The following is a 21,007-nucleotide window of genomic DNA, read 5'->3' as shown; positions in this document are numbered from 1 at the left end:
TTTTCTGGGCTATCATTACTCTCCCTGGTTATTATGAAATTTCCTTATGGCACAAGTTCATACCGCTGAATGAGTTCTTTTAAATTTATTTTTCCCTCATTGAAGGAGATCTGCAGATGCATGGTTGCTCACTATCTGGAGCCCCTCTCCTCATAGTTTACTTCCTGGCAGTTGGTCTTCAGCGGTGACCAAGTGTCTAAACATTCTTTGTTCAGCTCCAGATTTTTGCTTTTCCACTTTGCTGGATGTGATTCTAGGAAGTTCCTTCCACCTATATTTGTCATTCAAGAAAAGGGATTGTTGGATTCACTTTTAAGCCTTGATCACTTGCTTTGGTAACTGTGCTCTGTAGGTTTTCTCCCAAACCTGCAGCCACAGATATCTCTTCCTGATATCTTCCCACATGTCTGTTAGATCTTTGCTGACTTTCCCCATATGTTGTAGTTTGGGGTTACAGCATCTCATTGTCTCACCAGTGATGGCATTTACATTTCAGGTTCACGTTTTTGTTGTTGTTTTAAGGTGATTACTAAGGGAGAGAGGGAGCATAAATGTCTTTTTTTCTGCTATCTCAAAGATTGAAGCTGATACTTTATTAGAAGATATACTCTGCTTGTCTTGTCCTCTGCTTCTCACAAACATGTTGTCTCTGCTCTAGTCCAGCAATGTTCAGTACAGCTTCTACAATGATGGAAATGTTCTCTATATGTGCTGTCCACTATAGATAGCTGACAGTCCCATGTGGCTACTGAACACTTGAAATGTGGCCAGTGTGATGGTAGAATGGAATTTTAAATCTTATTTAAATTAATTTATTTAAAATTAATCAGCTAAACCCTAGTTCTTTAGGTTTCCCTAAATGTGTGTGCTTTTAGAAGGCATATATCTATCTTAGGTTAATTTTTTCCTTCTACCTGTCATATCTTTTCCCTATAGCAAAGATCATAGAACCCACAGCTGCTTGAAAGTAAAAGGAAAAATGCTAGGAAGAAAAGAAGTAGGCCAACATCTCAGAAATCTTATCCTCCATTAACTGGCATCTGAATTTCCTGTTTTGATGAAGTCAAAGGCCAAGAATTAGTTGGAGGCATCCGGCAGCTTATCTGGATCCAGATGTGCAGCACCTTTTAGTCTCAGCTATCACCTTTGATACCTAAGGCAAATGCCAATGCAGCATTCTTTAGAATTTCTAATTAGCTATGAAGAAAAAAAAATTATGGCTGGGCTCCTAGGTCTACAGGGGCACAAAACAAAGAGGAGATAAGATATGGAGGATTAAATGTGTTCTTAGTCCCAGGGAGTGGATGTCCCATAAAACCTCCATGCCTTGGCCACCACTTATATCTCCAGCGTCTTGCAAATTCTCCTTTTGTTCTTTGTGATATGGACTCCTCTCAGACTCCAAGAATGTGCTGTGTCCCTGCTCACTACAGTACTTGTACATATCTTGTTCCCTATGTTCAGAAGCCCCACTATCCCTTTGCCATCTTTCACTTTTAACCTCTACTCATTCCTCAAATCAAGAATATTTTCCTCAAGGAAGCCTTCTTTGACTCCTTAATCTAGGTCACTTGCATCTTGATCAGTAAAGTGATTTAGATATCTTCCCCAGAGAGGTCACAGTATTTTTGAATTAGAACCACAGTTGGGAATACATTAGCTCCCACTCTCCATCCCTAAGATGCATAGATGTATAGTGTTTATCTTTTTAAGGTTCTTGAATGAATGGTCTGTTTTCAGAGTGGTCATCCAGAAGCATAGGATGAAACTTCCTATTTGCATCCTGTGCTGTGAACTATTGCCTTGATGCAAAGAAATTATATAGGTCCTCCTCTCAGGTATCAATAAGACATTGAGCCCACCCTCTAGGTGATTTGCAACTGGACCTCCAGGCTTTTTAGTTGTAACTTAAAAAATGGATAACTATTTTCATTCATAGAACTCACAGGGTTTTAAACATAGACATTTTCTAGAAATGCAAGGTGGAATCATAACAAATCATGGTAAAATTTTTTTGAAGGGGGAAATGTAGTGCTTTTACCTAATGAATAAAATTACTTTCCAGTTTGCTGACCTACAAAGTACGTTCATTGCTCTCTACCAATTTAGTGCTTTGCAATTAATGGAGGTAGGGCTGGATAGTGGATGAACTGAAAGAAAGAGAATGAAAAAAAGGAAAAATAAGAGAGAGAGATTGGTTTAGTATAGAGTGAAGGAAATCCCTAAGACTAATTTTCTCAATACAAGAGAGCTTGTAAAAGCAATTTCCCCCTTTCAGAAACTACACTGATTATGCTGAGTCAGGCAAATGCTAGGTTAATATCTAAGCTGTTTTGTTCTGTTGTCTGGGAGGCTCATAGAATTATTTATTGACAAAGGGGACTTACTGACCAAATAACATGACTTCTTTGAGTTTTCCAATATATCTGGAGTGAGTTGTTCATTAGCAAGGACTAGTGTGAAAGGCCACTAATTGTTACTTCCTAATTGGAGTTAACTCAGGCTAGATTAGGGGAAAGGAGGATAATGAGAAGTCAGCTGGGATATTAGGCTATTTCTAAATGATGTGAGTCAAATCAGCTTTATGTTTTCCTTATAATAAGACTCAATTTAATTTTAAATTTATAAATGCACTAAAATTTCCTGCACTTTGGTTGTACAATGATTTATATTAACTTACCAGGAACAGATCCACAAAAAGATCCAAATGTCAATAACGTTATCAACCCATAAATGTGGAATTCTCAACTCCTTCACGTAGGTGGTGACCCAGAGGAAAGTAGCACTGGAAGGGGTACCTATTTACAGATGGGAACGTGGTCTGAGAGTCCTTAGAGATGACTAATATAAATCAGTCATGTAATTGTTCCAAAGTAGCCTGAAAATAAAATGAAATTCAGATGAAGTCATTATGCAGGCCTAACAGCCTTCTGAGAGTCAAGGCCTGAGGCTAAGAAAATAAAAATGGACCTTATTTGTATTTAACCAACAAATGAATTAATTAGCTCCTTAAAAAGCTTTAAAAATGTCATATTTAAGTAGTCTTGCTCAGTTAGATTGGAGAGGCTACTTTTGTGAGTCAATCACCATCAATATCCAGTGAAAGTGGTGGTTCGGTATAGTACACATAGAATTTTTTTCTATTTCTTTCTCTTCACCTGCCTGAGCACTTGCTGTCCTATGTTCTTCAGTGAAGGATATATAATCATATGGCTAGGTGTGGCTTTTCTTTTTTGGGTGATCAGTGGCCCCTTATTTGATGGCTTTGGCAGAGGAGTGATGGAAAAACCTAACATTGGTGATCTCAAAGAGCTGGGCAAAAGCTCACAAACTCACAGGAGGGATCTCCGAGAGTCTCTTGGTCTGACTCAGAAATATGAACTTGGTCATTTATTGTCGCAGATGCAATGTCATTAACGTGTGTCAATAAGATAGCATACCCACAAGATAGGATTTCTTTGTTTTAATTGTGAATTTTGCTACAAGAGCAGAGAATGATACTCCCAAGTAATGTACCTTGAACTAAAGATTTGTTCTTATGTTGAACTAAAATTTACAGTAAGTCTAACATATGTAATGAAATTTATAAACACTTTGGTATCACCTTATAAATAAGCATAGATTGAAAGCTTTGTGCATCTCACCTTTGAATCTGAGGGTCTGTGTGGCTGTGTTCAGATACCCTTGCCTTCTCTCAGGCTCAGAGAAGATAACCTTTTTGCCTGAGAATACAGTGCTAGTAAAGATTCACACCTCTTCTCTTGAGTTTGGAAATACATGTTTGTAATTACAATATAAGATTTTTGCCCTTTGGATGGGACATTGAATGAGAATTCCTATAATTCTTTTAAAATCTAATAATAAAATTGCAATAATTTTATATGAATTTTTATTGTGTAAGTTTCTCTTCAGAAACCACAAAATTCTCCCGGTAACCTGTTTTGTTTCATCCTCACTTCTGACATTGCCACCACCCAGGAATACTCAAATGTATTTTATTTTGGTAAAATATTTATATTATTCACAATGGTGGTTACTTTGACCTCAACCACTTTTTTTTTTTTTTTACAACTTGAAATGTGAACTCTTTTTTCTTTCAGCATTAAAAATCCATCTTACAAATCTCCTCTTCAGAGTCTCTACCCCAAGTGAGTGTTTTGAGCAGATCTCATGCTCCCCTTTTCTTCTCTCCCACCTTAATCTATAGATTTTTCAGGATGCTGGAGCATTTAAAGTAGAGGAAAAGTGGTGTGGTGAGGTGAGAAGTAGGGAAGTTACCACATAAAGACTCAAAGCAAGGGAAGAAGAAAGATGCCAGGCAGGGATGGAACCAGAGGAGGGGAGAGCTAACACGAAACGGGGGAGCTGGAGAATGTGGGGCCTGACAATGGGAGAGGAGTGAGGAGTTCAGGTTTGTTCCAGGAAAGGATTTAGGGAGACTCACTTTGTGGTTCAGCTTATTTGGTTCTCTAGAAGAAGCAAAGTGCACATATTTTGTGTTTTTTTTTGGAGTCAGGAAAGAATGCCTTACTTCTCAGCAGCAGTACTTTCTCCCGCCATCCCCCTCCTCATCCCCATCCTAGATCCTTTTAAAAGAAACCAAAGATTTTCATTTCACAAAGGTAAAAGTCCCAAACCCACTGGGAAGAGTTAACATGGACGGGAAGGTAAATGTAGGCATCAGATCCTTTCTGGTTTTGATAGAGGCTAGGATCTCTGGGAACCAAATAGTACAGGTCTCCTGAAGTGAGGGGACTGGAGCAGAAAGGGTAAGACTGGTTATCAAAGACAAAACCCTGATTTTATGATTTGCTTGTGGGTGTGGTGGGGAGAGGCTCAAGTATTTCTTTCGTACCACCACTGATTTATTTTCCTCTAGAAACATGCGAAAAAGAAAAAAGGGAAAAGAAAAAAGAAAAGGAAAGAAAACCTTTTCTGGTCAAATGGTGCACAAACATTCTAGCTATTTGATTGCTGGTTTATAGAATGTAGCTGACAGAATGGCTTGAGATTTAGAGTCTGTGTTAACCTGAAACCAAGCATAGATGATCATCCTGGTTTTTGGTGCAGGTTTCTAGACAGAAACGGCAGGCCTAACAGTGCTGGTACCTAAGGCAGGCAAGAGACAAAGAAGCTACTTCTAACTTTTTGTTAGAACTTGCCTTGTTTGGTTTCTGCTGAAGAATGACATTTTGAGTTTCCTCAGGAAATGTCATACTACTGTGGGTTTTGTTTTGTTTTGTTTTGCAAATGCTTAGGATGTGCAAACATGAGACAGCAGCGGGTCCTTCTGGTTCCTGATTGTAACACATCCTGGGCAACCAGGCAAAGCATTGTGGCTACTGTGGCATCATGGTCACATCCTTCTTTAAATAGCTTCCGTTCCTGTTTCACGGGATTGGAAACGAACTCAATTTGAATACTTCAGGCACAGCAAGTGGGAAGTGGTAAATTAAGAAAAATAAATCATGATGATAATGAATTTATTCAGCTGTGAGCCTAGCTCTGGAGAGAGTTGTGGGTTATGGAGTGCCTAATACCTGAGACTGTGATTTAATTAAAATGTTTAACTTTTTATTTTGAAATAATTCTAGACTTACAAGAATGTGGCAAAAATGGTGTGAAGAATTCCTGTATGCCCTTTACCTATCTTCTCAAAATTATATAATTCACATTGATTAATTCAATTTAGTCCTCGTCAGATCTTATTTGGATTTGCTGATTGTCTCTGGTCCAGTATCTAGTCCAGGATTGTACCTCACATATAGTTGCTGAATAATGACTTTTAAAGATTGTTGTACCACCTACACTTTAAAAAAAAAATTAGGAACCTTTACTATAATGATGTCATAATTTCAAGACTAGTTGAGTAAAAATGTCCAAGCCTGTTGATTGTGAATTTGAATAACTGCTCTGATGTACTCATTCTAGGTACAATAGCAAGAAAAAAAGTCAGAATTTCCCCAACCACATTTACTTCTCACCCATTTTAAATGGGAAGTGTTGTTAATAGTCTTAGAAGCATTTTGCAAGGCCAGCACTTCCCATGGTCATTGGGGTCAGAAGCCAAATTAGAATTGTCTCCTATTTTTAATCCAATTGACATGAGTTCCAATATTATTACCTGATTTCTATCTTTAGCCAAAGTTAGCCAAAATTTATGCAAAAAGCTTTTTAATCATTTTTGCTTTGACATACCAACTGTTGAATTCTTACCCTAAAGCAATATACTTGCGATTTTTTGATGCCAATTTTGTCAATATCACCGAATAGTTAATATTTTGAAAAGTAGATGAATGGTTCCAGCCTCAAAGAGCTTAACTCATAGAAAGAGTACATATTTTTCTAAAAATATAAAAAGGCGTGCATATTAGATTTATATATATTTTTATATAAATCATATATGTACATGATTTATCATAAGGAATTGGCTCCCAAGGCTGTGGAGTCCTAAGATGTGCAGCCAGCAAGCTGGAGACCCAGGAGAGATGATGTATAGCTCTAGTCTGGGTCTGAACACTTGAGGACAAGGAGAGCAGAAGATATAAGTTCCAATCCAAAAACTGGCAAGCTTGAGACCTAAGAAGAGCCGATGTTTCAGAAGGCCCGAAAACCATCATGTCCCAGCTTAAGTAGTCATGGGGGAAGAGTTTCTTCTGTCCCAGTCTTTTGTTCTATTCAGGTGTTCAATAGATTGGTTGAGGCCCATTCATGTTAGGGAGAGCAATCTGCTTCGCTCAGTCTACTGATCTAATCCAGTCTACTAATCTTATCCAGAAACACATCTTTACAGAGAGAATAATGTTTGACCAGATGTTGGGCATCCTGTGACCCACTCAAGTTGACACATAAAATTAGCTATCGCAGTGTAGAATTAGTATAGGAATATGGAACAGGGAGGCCATTGTGGGTTGGAATAGTGAACTTGACCTGAGTCTTAAAGTGTGGGCAGTATCAGACAGTGGAAGTGCTTGGAGGTAGGAGAAGAGTTTGAGTAAATAGAAGATGTTTAAAAAACAACAGACAAACACAAAAAACATCAGGAAAACAGAAATAAGGCAGCAAGTATCATCTGTTATACAGTGCAATTTCAGAATGATTAACTGAAACATGATGTGAGTTAATGTTAGGGTACCCTGCTAAGCTCTACCCTGAGAAATGAACTAAAAAGACTGAAGATTTTGAAGGTCAGTCTGGTAGAAGTATTAGTATGAATTTGAGTGGACTGAGGAATAGAAACGGGTTAGGAGGCAGCTATAAAAACAATTCAAGCAAGGGGCATCTGGTGGTTCAGTCGGTTAAGTGTCCGACTTCACTTCAGGTAATGATCCCACGGTTTGTGAGTTTGAGCCCTGCATTGGGCTCTGTCCTGACAGTTCAGAGCCTGGAGCTTCCTTTGGATTTTGTGTCTCTCTCTCTCTGCCCCTCTGCTGCTCATGATCTGTCTGTCTGTCTCTCTCTCTCTTAAAAGTAAATAAACATTAAAAAAAATAATTCAGGTGAGGGATGATAATATCTTAGAAGGGAAGACGGTGACTAAGGAAAAAAAAGAAATCTAAGAAAAATTAGCAGCAAATGGAATAAAGAAGAAAAGGGGAAAAAAGGAGCCCCAAATCCTAATTCCCACTATTTACTTATTGTTTACTGTGTACTAGAGGCAGGTGCTAAGACTTTAACCTCAATTACATTGCAATCACCTTTGTCAAGTGTCCCTAGTCTCTACAGAGTAAAACCTAAACTCTTAGTTGCATGGCACACAGCCCCTTGTGTGTAGACTTTGTTTAACTGGTTAAACTCATCTCTGTCCAGTAAGTCAGTAGGTTTCAACCTTTGGATTTATTTGTAGTTACATGCACTGGGTAACTTCTCTCAAGATTCTGTTTCTTTGCTATTATGGAAACTTCTGGTTTATTCCCTTGAAAAGTTACTTACCTTTCCAAATTGAGTGTAAATGCTACCTTCTGTGGAATGCCTTTACTTCATCTTCTGGCTGACTGACATGTTTTGGGGCCCTTACCTGACTCACTGGATCGCTGGATACTTGGAAGAGGGAGGTTGTACTTTTTATATTGTATTCTCAGATTCTAACAATGTCAAGGAAAGTAGAGTTTGTTTAGGTTAACTTTTTCCCTGCCTCATGCTTGCTTGTACAAACAGTGCGGAAGGACAGCAGCCCTCAGACTCACACCAGTCCTTCCCTCCTCACAATGGCAGACATAGCACTCTACACTGGAGGCGTCATGGGTGCCTTTGGGAGCTGGAGCTGCAGCCTCAGCCTGAGTCTTGTTTTGAGCCTTAGCCTTGGCCTTTGGATGGCAGAAACTGAGACCCTCAGCAGTGTGGAGATGAGCACATTTCCTTAGCTTGGGCTGGGCAATATAGGCAAGTTGATGGAGCTTGTGGCTGATGCCTTTGGGGATCTTGGGCTTGCCTTCCTAGGACTTCAGGAGGGCCTTGATAGCCTGGGCATGTGTACTTATGGTCTTGGCTTTGCTGGCCTGTATTTTCTTCAGGTCCTTCTTGTGTTTCTAGACAAAGTGGAAGTTTCTCAGGAACTCAGGGTCCACAACCTTAAAAGACCCGTATCTTTGTGATTGGGTTTTCTTGACACCATTTCTGTGCCATTTTTGGGACTGGTTGTGAGTGATGTGTTCTTGGATTTGGCCATATTTGCATTGAAGCTCATGGCTCCTGAAGGGACTGGGATCAGAAGAGAAAAAGTAAATAAATATTGTTGATGAATGAATGAATGATTGAATGAATGATGAGAATATGGTTCAGTATTACACCACTAATGTAAATGATTAGTTAAATGATTTAGCACATTGATTGCTTACCCTCTTTCTCCCATTTGTTTTTTCCAGTGTCTAGAAATCATCTTCCCTTTTGCTATCACTCTTCTCTTGTTAATACATGCTATCCAGAATGACTGTGTGACCGACTAAAAATAGCTCCCCTGTTGCCGCTTCACTGTCAACCTGGACAAATTCTTCTCTCCTGCTTCCATCTTTTAGTGGGCATTGAAGATTGAGAATTTCTTACCATTTGAAGACTTTTTGCTAGGGAAGAGCTTATTTTAAAATCTCTTAATAATGCATTATAAGGAGATGGCGATTTTGCAGAAATCAGAACAGATTTTCTCTATCCTTTGCATAATAGTTGTCATTTATTGAACTCCTGCATGTCAGGTGATTTCATTTTTATTTATTTCACAGATATTTATTGAGCACATACAGAGGCCAAATACTGCTTTGAGTGCTAAGTTTTTTTTTAGTGCAGTAAAAAATGGACAAAAATGTACACATATCACATATTTTGTAATATGGGTTGGTTTGAGTCATGTAATTGGAATCATGTAATCCTTACAACTGCTCTTCAAGACAGGTTTTATTTTCCCTGTTTTATAAAGAAGATAAAGAAACATTAAGAAGAGAGCTTAAGTCACTCATTCATGATCTCATGGTTAGTGACTTTCAAACTGAGATTTGGGTCTAGGACTATCTTCCTCCATAGCTAATCCATGTGTCTCCTTAGTATGACATTGTGGAGAATCTCAGAACTTATGGTCAGAAGACATGGGGGGAAAATCCCAGCTTAGTAACTCAACTCAGTATGACTTTGGATGTATTTCGCAGACATCTCTGAACCTCAGTTTCCTCAGCTAGGTAGTAATAAGACTCTGACTTGAAGTGTTACTGTGAAGAGGAAATAAAATATCCTAAATGGAAACCCATAGCCCGGTTCCTGGCACAAAATAGACATCCAGCAAATGTTAGTTTCATCTGAATTACAAATAAAAAGAATATTGTAGTTATTTCCAGTGTCTGTGTGATGAATCAAATTTCTCAGGTAATCTCTCTCCTCATATTTTATTTTCTGAATAACACCTGGATTTATAAGTTGAATTAATGAAGGAACTCAGTGGGAGGGCAGGGAGATGGTGAAAATATTTGCAGAGATTGATTCAGCTTCCTAGGCAATGAAGCAGTGGTCTTCTAAATGATCTATGTTCTTAAAGTGGCCCTTGGATGGTCCCGAGGCTGCTGGGTGCTAAGTAACCCTCCACCCTGCTCCTTCCTCCACAGAGCTGTCACACCTTCTGGTCCTCTCTTGCTGATTGTCTTCTCTGCCACAGCATCTGCAGTTGAGAACACCCACCACTGATAATTATATAGTGCCTTTGCTGCTGCTACTGCCATGGCCACTATCACTGCAGATCCCTGAAACATTGATGAAAATGCGAAAACATTGTTCTGGGAGTCAGGGTAGTGATGTGACTAATGGGAAAGTCACTCAGTGCCTCTAGATTCCTGTTTCCTGAAAAGTAAGATTAGAGGAGATGATTTCTCAGATTTCTTCCAGTTCTCTAATTCTATGATTGTTCTCTTTCCATATCTTATTCTTGCTTCTTCTGCATTTTGTTCGTTCTCCTACCTGCTTTAAGTTCTGCTGAAAAAGTGCTTTGCTGAGAATGGCTGTGGGTAACAGCTCATCTTTCTTCCCCCAGAGCAAGTGGACCAATCTGTGTGTCAAAGAAACACCCTCCCTCGCTGGCCAGGCCCTCCAGAATCACATCATTGTTTTTTAATGTGCCATCTATTGCTAGGTGTGTGGGGTTTGATTAGCCACAAAGAGGTTCTTTTTTGGGTGTTGAATAATTTTCTCAAGTTTTTTTGAGGCTTAAGGGTTCTATAAGATTACTGTCTAGAAGGATATGGCTTCACTATAATGACAATAATAGACAAAATACCTTTCAAAGTGTTTTTCATGTATTTCATTCTACTTTACAAAATGAAAAGTTACTTGTAGAAAAAAAAGGATAACATGATACATTCATTCTCTACAGAACTGCAAAGGCATTTATCTCAAGCTTCCACAGAAAAATTTTAAAACTGTTAGTGGGATCCTCTTACTCCCTGAAGTTGTTAACTCAGCCCACAAACTGTACTCAACTGAATTTTTAAAATGCCTATAAAAGTTTTTTAAAAATTGACCATATGAGACATTTAAAGTGTGATCTTATTTATGATGTATTATCTATTTTTTCATCACATATTAGCAGAATTTCATTTTTTTTTTTTTTAGATTAGCATGTTAAATGCACACAAACAGAAATAGGTAATAAAGGCCAGAGTGTCTGTCTTCTGTGGTAAGCATATCAAAGTTGACAAAAGGATCTCGACTGTCAAGGATCATTTAAAACCAATGAATTAAAAATCAGGAGGTCAGGGAGAGCCGTGCAGAGATGATAAGGCTCTCTGTATTTGTCTTCACAAGGGAAGTATTAAACCAGAGTGATTTTCTTCTTCATTCTCTACACCCCCCCTCCACCAGGGAGAAATGTGAAACTCAATTTTACCCTTGGTTGAGAAGGTGCTAATTTGTCTGACAAGTTGTTGGAATCTGAGGATGCTCAAGGTATCCTTGATGTCTCAAACCTTCATGCTGAGTGAAGCATGCCTCTAATGTGTCAATGTTTAGGAGGTATTCTATATCTCATTAGGTTAGAACAATATAAACCACATGCATGCAAATGGGGCAGGAACTTGTCCCCTGTCAAAGGGAAAACCTTCAACTTTTTATAATCAAGGCATTTTTTGAATCACCCTCATTCAAGTAAATATTTAATCAGAAATTAAGTATTCTTTTATATCCTAGAGGATTTAAATGAACTTTCTCTCCCATTTGCTGCCTGTTTCTTGAGAGGCGTGATCTTCAAATCTTTCCCTTTATTGATTACAGTATCAGTTAGTATTTATCAAGAAGGCTCCTAAGAGAGATGGCAATGTAAATATGAAAACTTTAATTCCTTTTCTTTTTAATTGTGTATTCATTGATTTTTTTTCATACACTTTCTAAAGCCAAGAATTAGCTATGTGAGTGACCTTTGCATGTTAACTAAATCCTGGTTGGTAAACTGATTCATTATTAAGAGAAAAGTCCTGTTGGTGAAAGAGACTTTTCCTAGCACATAATTCACCCAACACTGCATGGCTGATGATAATAGCTAACACTCACATAACTCTTATTATGGGCTAGGCACTTTTCTAAGTGTTTTTACTCATATTAACTCAAGGAATCCTCATAATAACCTGTGAGGTGGGTATTATTATTTTAGCTTTACAGAAGTTGAAAAGCAATGGCAAAAATTGCCTAGCTATAACATAATGGAGTCAAATTCAAACTCACACTGTCTGGCTTCAGGGTCCAGCTCCTAACTCCTATGCGATACTGCTTTTTCTCATATGTAGAACTCCATTCAGGAGTGATAAAGTATGCTGGATAAGACTGCCATTTTGCAGTGAAGGGAAAATGCCACTGGAATCAATAAAACCTTCCACAGGATCTGCTTATAGCTGTTTTTCATTATTTGTTTGTTTATTTATTTATGAGAGGGAGCATGCACATGTGAATGGGAGAGGGATAGAGGGAGAGGGAGAGAGAGAATATTAAGCAGCCTCTATGCCCAGCATGGAGCCTGGTCTTACAACCCACAACCGTGAGATCATGACCTGAGCTGAAATCAAGAGTCAGGCACTTAACCAGCTGTACCACCAGGCACCCATGTAGCTGTTTTTTTTAAAGGATAATATTTTGAAATAATTTTTAATATTTGCAATAACATTTAACATTTACTTGTTACTTTTTAACCAGCAGTGTATATTATATAAAGATTGAGCTCCTGAACCACTCCTAGCATAAGAGCTATTACTTATTGAGTCTCTACTATGTGTGAGACATTTTACATTCATCTTACCTTCAAAATAATTTATGTGGGTATTATTTTTTATATTTTGCATAGAAGAATATGAGATTTAGGGAGGTTAAGTAATATGCCCAAGGCTCCATGTTATACAAAGTGCTGGCTGTTTCTCAGTATTCACTGTTTATTACTTCATCAGTAATAAACCTTCCTGACTATTAGCTATTATAAGAATACCTGAGGGGCATCTGGGTGGCTCAGTCGGTTAAGCATCCAACTTTGGCTCAGGTCATGATCTTGCGGTTCGTGAGTTTGAGCCCTACTGCTGATAGCTCAGAGCCTGGATCCTGCTTTGGATTCTGAGTCTCCCTCTCTCTTTGCTCCTCCACTACTAATGCTCTGTCTGTTTCTCTCTCTCTAAAAAACAAATAAACATCAAAAAAAGAATGCCTGGAATGAAGACTACTTTTAAGTATTCCTTGCAGCTAGGTGTTACCATGAGATTAAGTTCTGGCCAATAAGATGTAGGCAAATATGTGTGACTTCTGAAAAGTGTCCTTAAAAGTGAGTGTGTATCTTTACCCTACACTCCTGCCCCCTCTTCTTCTCTCTGATGGCAGGAACATAGATATGATGGATGGTGCTCCAACAGCCATTTTAGGCTGTGAGGAGCAATCATTGCTAAGAACTGAAAAAATCTTGACAGCGTCGATTCTACCTAGGACCACTAGTACATCAGTGTTTCTCAGACTCTCATGTGCATTCAGATCACTTAGAGGTGTTATTAAAATGTAGATTCTGATGCAATAGGTCTGGGGTGGGGTCTCAGAATTTGCATTTCATTTTTTTAAAATTAAGTTTTCATTTTAATTCTGGTATCGTTAGCATACAGTGTTATATTAGTTTGGGTGTACAATATAATGATTCAGCAATTCCGTATATCACTCAGTGCTCATCGTGACATGTGTACTCCTTAATCACCATCACCTGTTTAACCCGCCCCCCCCCCCCGCCTACCGTGTGGTGACCATCAGTTTGTTCTCTATAGTTAAGAGTTTGTTTCTTGGTGTGGTGCCCTCTTTATCTGTCTCTTTTTCCTTTGCTTGTTTGTTTTGTATCTTAAATTTCACATATGAGTGAAGTCATATGGTATTTATCTTTCTCGGACTTATTTCACTTAGCATTATACTCTCTAACTCCATCCATGTTGTTGCAAATGGCAAGATTTCATTATTCTTTATGGCTGAATAATATTCCATTGTATATATTTAAAAATAAAAATAAATATATATATACATGTATATAAATATATACATACATGTCACATCTTCTTTATCCATTCATCTATGGACGGACACTTGGGCTGCTTCCAAATAATGCTGTTATAAATAATGGTTGTAAATAATGATGCTATAAACACAGGGATACATATGTTCCTTTGAATTCAGAATTTGCACTTCTAATAAGATCCTAGGTGATGCTAATGGTGCTTGCTGGTCCATTGGCCACACTTTGATTAGTAAGGTAGTAAGAGATAGCATCAGAATTAGTACCTAGGGTTTTCAGATACCAAAGCCCATGCTCTTTTCTTTATGTCTGGCAGCCTCCTTTAACATTTTTGCTTTTGTAGTTCCTCCTTATGGCCAAACTATCATGACCATAGTATAAACATATTAATGCCTTAATGACCTGTCTCCTTGGCAACTTCAGGATAAAATGTAGGTTCTCCATGTAGAACATAATTGCTTGATTCAGGTGAGGTTGGCATGGAGTGAAAACTAAAGGGAAGGTGGCAGGGTTCATGTACTAATTTCAGTTTATTCAGTGATTCAGTTGAGCATGTAGTTTATTGACTTATGGTTGATTTTGAAGAGGACTAAATGTCATATTGAGTTGACAGGAACAGTAAGATCATAGAAGAAATCAGAGGTGCTTACCCTTGATTGCAAATTAGACTCTGCAGGAGAATATCTTAGAACTTCTGTTGCCCAGGCTGGAGCCCAGGCCAGACAGAACAGGGTCTCTGGGGTGGATACCAGGCATTAGTCTTTTCAGATCTCTCCAGGTAATTTCACTGTGTAGCTACATTTACAAACCACCGACCTAAATGGAAGTTTTCATGAAAAACTCTATACCTATTTCAAAAAGCCTCAGCCATTAAAATAAATATCACATGGTGTTTCTTGGAGTTTTTGTCTGAATCAAGAGTTATAACATAAGGGGTACCTGGGTGGCTCAGTTGGCTGAGCGTCTGATTTCAGCTCAGGTCACGATCTCATGGTTTGTGAGTTTGAGCTCCACTTCGGGGGGCTGTGCTGACAGCTCAGAGCCTGGAATCTCACAGCTCAGAGCCTGTATCTCCCTCTCTCTCTGCCCCTCCCCCGCTCATTCTCTCTCTCTCTCTCTCTCTCTCTCTCTCTCTCTCTCTCTCTCAAAAATAAATAAAAATTTAAAAAAAGAGTTACAACATAATTACTTGAATATCTTAGTGCCTGAAGTGTATATTTACTATGAAAGCATAAGAAATCCATTGTTAAGGTAGTCACTAAATTCAGGAGATCTTCTATAATGATCTAAAAGATTCAGTATAAACCAGGAGCATCTCCTCAAACTTCAATAGTTATTCAAACCACTATTCCTGAAAAATTTGCAGTCCTTATATATATGCAGAGCACATTTTTATGTACAGGTACTCAGTATTTTTCTTTTGCCCCTCCGGGTGCCTCCATAACCCTTCTTTGCCCTGTGACTTATACGGACTACTTCTGTGGTGCCCATGCCCTCTGTCTTCTGGTTGGCTTAGGCCAATGGGAAATCCCACCCACCCACCCTAAGATTTAAAGGAAATTAAGACATTTATTCTCATGGCTCCCTTCAAGGTTTTCTCACACTGGCTGTTTTCTTCCACTGAAGGTCATTGCTGACTTCAAGGCCACCTTCTCTACTGATTCTCTCACATTTTGGGTCTCTCCTCTCCCTCTCCTCAAGCCTGTAAGCTGAGGGGAGGAAAGACTCCATTACTACTGGTCCCAGATTCCTGCATCATTCCTTGGGCTCCCTCTGTACTCCATCCACAAGTTTGTATAGTCTCTATGAAAACAAACCCTCCTCAAATCAACCCATTATGACTGTGCTGTTTGCTTCATTGGACCCTGGACTGATCCAGTGCTTGACAAACACTGAAGTGAGAAATCTGTCCTGAGATCATACCAGTGACAGAGACAATGACTGGAAGACACTGGGTGCCATGTCATTATAGTATACACTAGAATCCAGGTCTAATGTGGAAAGTGTGTGCAACAGTTTTGAATGGCATGTTTGCCTCGGTTTTCACAGGTGAATTGCAGGTTAAATTCCGTAGCCTATTTGCCATTATATCATTTAATAATATTAATTTAAGAATGCCATGAGAATCAAAATATGCATAGCATCTTTATTTATTACTGCTCTCAGTTACAGTTTCGTCTGCGGTATTTGCCGTTCTCCGTATTTGCTCTGTGTTTTTCTCTTAGCTCACCCTCTTACCTCCTCTAAGAATTCACAGTTTAGATCGAATGTTGTCTCTGCCATGAAGTTTTCGCTGATTTTTCCCATCTGTTCTATGAAATCTAGCCCGTCATCTCTATGTCTTGTGGCACTTTCGACTTTACTTTGTATCTCACACTCACCCCTTGATCTTTGGCTGTCCTTGACCAAGCAACTGTATTTTCCTCTCTTTTGTTTTTCTTGTCTATAAAGTAGGGATAACAATAGTGCCTACCTAGGTGAATGGTTAGGCTTGTGTTAGATAAAGTAGGTAAGGCATTTCAATTAGTGTCTGGCACATAATGAGCAATAAATATTAGCTGTTTTATTATAATTATACCGTTGTAATGAAACTATTTGGCACGTGCTATTTTTCTGCAATATAGTTAAGGGACAGCGACAGATTCACCTTTGTATTCCCGGCACCAAGCAAAGAGGCAGACACAGAGTTGGTGGGTGGGTAGTTGGTTAGTTCATGCATGTGTTCAGCTAATGAAAAGAAGGCAATATGGTACAGTGGGTAAGCTCAGGCTTAGAGATATATTTCCTGGGTTGGAACTCTAGTTCTGTTTGTGTAGCTATGAGCAAAGTATTTAATCTCATTTTGCCTCAGCCATCTCACCCATGAATGAGATAATATAATTCTACCTCATAGGATTCTTAAGGTTAAATGAGATAATTATGTAAATCACCTAACACCATGTCTAGAATGTTGTAAGCATTCAAGTAAATAATAATATTATTTTAAAAAATCATAAGATTAGAACAAAAGCAGTCCAGGGAGAAAATTACATATGAAACAAAAATGCTGTGGTTTAATGATTATTGTATTAAAGGTATAACACATTGAAAAACTTACGGTGAAAAAATATATTCCTGATAGATAAGGAAAGCATTTTGAGGTTGAGAGTTATGTCAGGACAGGGTATCCTTGTATAAAACTGCTCTAGTGATGTGAAAAAGATTCATACAGTCTATCTCTTGCCAAAGGGTATGTCAAATATGAGATTTACACTTCCTAAGTGTTGTGGATTGTGATACATGCCATTTATTTGCGTGTCAGTAACTCTATATTCATTCCTATAGAGGACCCATTCACTTCTCGCTGACCTCCCCTTTCCACTCTGTACATTCCTCATTACCTACCAGATGTGTACTCTGATGTATGGCCAAAAATCTAGGTGAATCAAGAGTGGCGGTATAGAATAGACAGCAGCCGCGTCTTGCAGTGATTCATTCTAATTACACCAAAATCTAACTAATGGAGAAGTCAGTGCAGTTGGAAGAAGAGGAATGTGGCTTCTCTTTCTGCCTGTTCTTTTCCAGAGACTGACCCTAGTGAACTGTTGGAACTTGATAGCCATAATCAATAGCTTGTAAAACAATAAGGTCAGCATTGTAAAGATTCAGATTTTCTGCTTCCAAATGTAATGGGAACAAGACTGGTGTGCTGAGCCATTGAGGTGAGTCTGACCTTAGCTGACTGACTGATAAAAGACCCCGAGCAGAGGAACAGATAAAAGAATAACACGGGGGAAGATGTAGTTGTAAATATAATATCAGCACAATCCTTGTTTTTACTCTGGGAACATGCTGAATTGTTATTTTGCTATTATATTAAAGGTAGAAAATCCCAGCTCTGGTAAAAATAGCAGGTCATTTAAGAAGGCTCAGAAATGGGGCACCTAGATATTATGTGTGACATCTAGTTAAGGTGCCTCCATCAGTATGCTTCAACTCAAGTTATATATTTGAGTTAATTCCATTAATTCACTTGCATTTCCTAAGTACTAAGTTTACCCAACATTATTTTTTAAATACCAGGGATTAGTATTGTTTATCTCAGAATTCTGACTGGAACTGGTAGTGGTTCAGAGGTCAGATGTTTCTACATTTAAAATGCATACTGAAGGAGTATTATAGGTCTGCATATTTCTGAATCAGTCTGCTCTTGATATAGTAGGTATTTCCGCAAAACACTTTAGAATTTGATGACAAAATATGGAGGAAAGAAATTGCCTTGTGGGCTAAGTAAATGCTTGTCTCCAAGTTAAGAAGTTGTTTCAATCACAGGGCAGATACATACACATATGAGCTGAGATTTGAAGTTCTGCATTAGCTACCATCAGAAAAAAAGAAAGAATTTTCTTATATTAAAATATCTTTAAAAGTTTTCTGAAAATGTGTCAGTGGGTTAGAAAGATGATCAAATAACCACCACCAGTTTTTCCATTGGTGATTTGTGAGCAGTTAGGGGCACCTAGGTGGCTCAGTTGGTTAAGCATCTGACTTTGGCTCAGGTCATGATCTCGCGGTTCATGAGTTCAAGTCTCGCCTTGGGTTCTGTGCTGACAGCTCAGAGCCTGAAACCTGCTTTGGATTCTGTGTCTCCCTCTGTCTCTGCCCCTCCACTGTTCGTGCTCTGCCTCTCTCTCTCTCTCTCTCTCTCTCTCTATCAAAAATAGGTAAACATTAAAAAAAATAAAAAAATAAGTCAGCAGTTAGACACATATATAAAGTAAATTTCTCCTTCAAATAAGTGTGGATTTAAAAATTGGAAGGAAAAGTTCTTAACACGTTACACATTTGTTGAAGACAGATCATTCGAAAAATTCAAGATGCTCACTGAAACTGAGAGGTACAGGGTTAGCCATTTTGAGACATGAGGTGACTGAGGATGTAACAACAGCCCAGGGAACAGAGGCTGTCACTTAGGTGAAGAACAAAGATGTGGAAAATGAAACAGAATTGACTCTTGCATTGAATACAATTTGAGTTGAATTTATAATAAAGTTTTGCTCAGTATTATATGATTAGAGTTTATTTTCTGAACATGTGTAGTAAATGCCAGTCCTAATCTACCTCTATAAAGACAATGTATTCTCCTTGCTGGGTTAACTTCTGGGTTTGAATTTAAGTAAATATACCAGGAGACCTGACTGCGCAGGATACAACCTGGCATAACAAACAGTCGACAATTACTGCTTTCGCTAACACTCTTATTGTCATAGAATTATTGTTCTATAAGCTGAGAGCAAAGACCCTGTTAGTATATTGTTCTGAGTTGCTGCCAGCGTAGACTTGAAGTTTTTAAGAGGTGATTATCCTTGATATATTTTTTGCCCAAAAAAGTGTAGTTATTTTGTTTGTTCTTCAGAATCAACCTTTTTCTATCACAGTATGTATCCTGGTATTAAGGATGGGGGACAGATCAAAAGAAAGCTCACATTTTTCATTGCATTTTAAACCAACAATTGAATAAAGTCTCCACTCTGAAACTTTTGGGACTCTCTGCCTAAAATATTTGGTATGTGTGTAGCTGATTCAGGTCTGTCCTGCTTTCTGCACACACCCAGTTTATAGTCAGCTGCTCTGCCAGCTGAGCCATTGAAGGGTGGGCTACCCTGCTTTCTAGATTCACATGCACCCTGCTTTCTAGATTCACATGCAGTTGTCCTTTCTTTCCAAAGGAGATAAAGTAGGAGCCACTGAAAAGAGGTACTTCATGGTGCTTACTGATGGGAACTGCTAAAGCTGAGATTTTAAAACATTTGTGATGTAATTGAAATGATGAATATCTCCAACATCACCTCTCCCTGTGCCTATCTCATAATCGTTATTAGGAACCTTATGGGAGGGGCGCCTGGGTGGCTCAGTCGGTTGAACACCCGACTTCAGCTCAGGTTATGATTTCGCGGTCTGTGAGTTCGAGCCCCACATTGGGCTCTGTGCTGACAGCTCAGAGACTGGAGCCTGCTTCGGGTTCCATGTCTCCCTCTTTCTCTGCCCTCCCCTGCTCACACCCTGTCTCTCTCTCAAAAATAAATAAACATTAAAAAAAAAGAACCTTATGGGAATGCTGCCTATAAGAGATAGGCAGTTCTAATTTTGGAGATTTTAAAAAATGCTGCTTTGCCCAATTATTATTATGTGACCTTGAAATTGATATTTTTTGATGATCTTTTTTCACTCAACCAAATACAGTTATCCTCCACTTTTTCAAAAGACCTACACTAGTATCTGTTTTTTGGCAACTGAAGGGAATCCAGAGAGGATTTTTACTTCTATAAAAAAGGGTGAAAAGTGGAAAATAATGTTCAGCATTTGTTGTTCAGGGAGACTTTATAGGGGCAGCACCCACCCTAAGCAGTGAGAGTAGACCCACCAAACTCCTTGCCCATAAACTACACTATTACACCCCCTAGACTTTTTCAGCTTCCAAAAAAATGCTTTTGTAGGAATGCTCTACTCTCTGGTGGTGGGAGGTAGGGAGGGGGCAGGGGGAGAACCTGTGTAACATTTTGAAGAGCCAGAGAAAGTTGTCTTTTTGTTTTTAATGTTTTATTTTATTTTGAGAGAGAGAGAGAGAGAGAGAGAGAGAGAGAGAGAGAGAGAGAGAGAAGGTGCACAAGCAGGGAAGGGGCAGAGAGAGAGGGACACACAGAATCTAAAGCAGGCTCCAGGTCTCTGAGCTGTCAGCACAGGGCTTGACAGGGGGCTTGAACTTGTAAACTGCGAGATCATGACCTGAGCTGAAGTTGGATGCTTAACCGACTGAGCCACCCAGGCACCCCCAGAGAAAGTTTTGGTTAGTGACCCTCATCAATACTTGGGAGAGTAATTGAAGGAGTAACTTATTAGAAATACTGGTCATTTCATACATTACAAAACATGGTGTAATGGACAACCCAATATCAGAAGAGCATGCTTCAGAATATCTGCAGCTCAGCTCAGAGATGCCAATTCTTGAGCAGATTTTGTTGAATTACAGTAGAAAAT

General features: G+C 38.8%; 1 long non-coding RNA gene across 1 annotated transcript; it reads right to left on the bottom strand.

Moving 5' to 3' along the window:
• Positions 1-9,854: 9,854 nt before the first annotated feature.
• On the bottom strand, positions 9,855-14,059 carry LOC122211759. The gene is made up of 2 exons (XR_006198816.1): positions 14,022-14,059; positions 9,855-10,317 (listed from the first exon to the last, which is right to left on the bottom strand). It is a non-coding gene; the product is annotated as an uncharacterized LOC122211759 (long non-coding RNA).
• Positions 14,060-21,007: the final 6,948 nt, after the last annotated feature.

This window comes from Panthera leo, chromosome F3, assembly GCF_018350215.1.
Source record: "Panthera leo isolate Ple1 chromosome F3, P.leo_Ple1_pat1.1, whole genome shotgun sequence".
Taxonomy (NCBI): Eukaryota; Metazoa; Chordata; class Mammalia; order Carnivora; family Felidae; genus Panthera; species Panthera leo.
The sequence above is the reverse complement of the archived record's forward strand: the minus strand, read 5'-3'. Positions and strand labels throughout refer to the sequence as shown.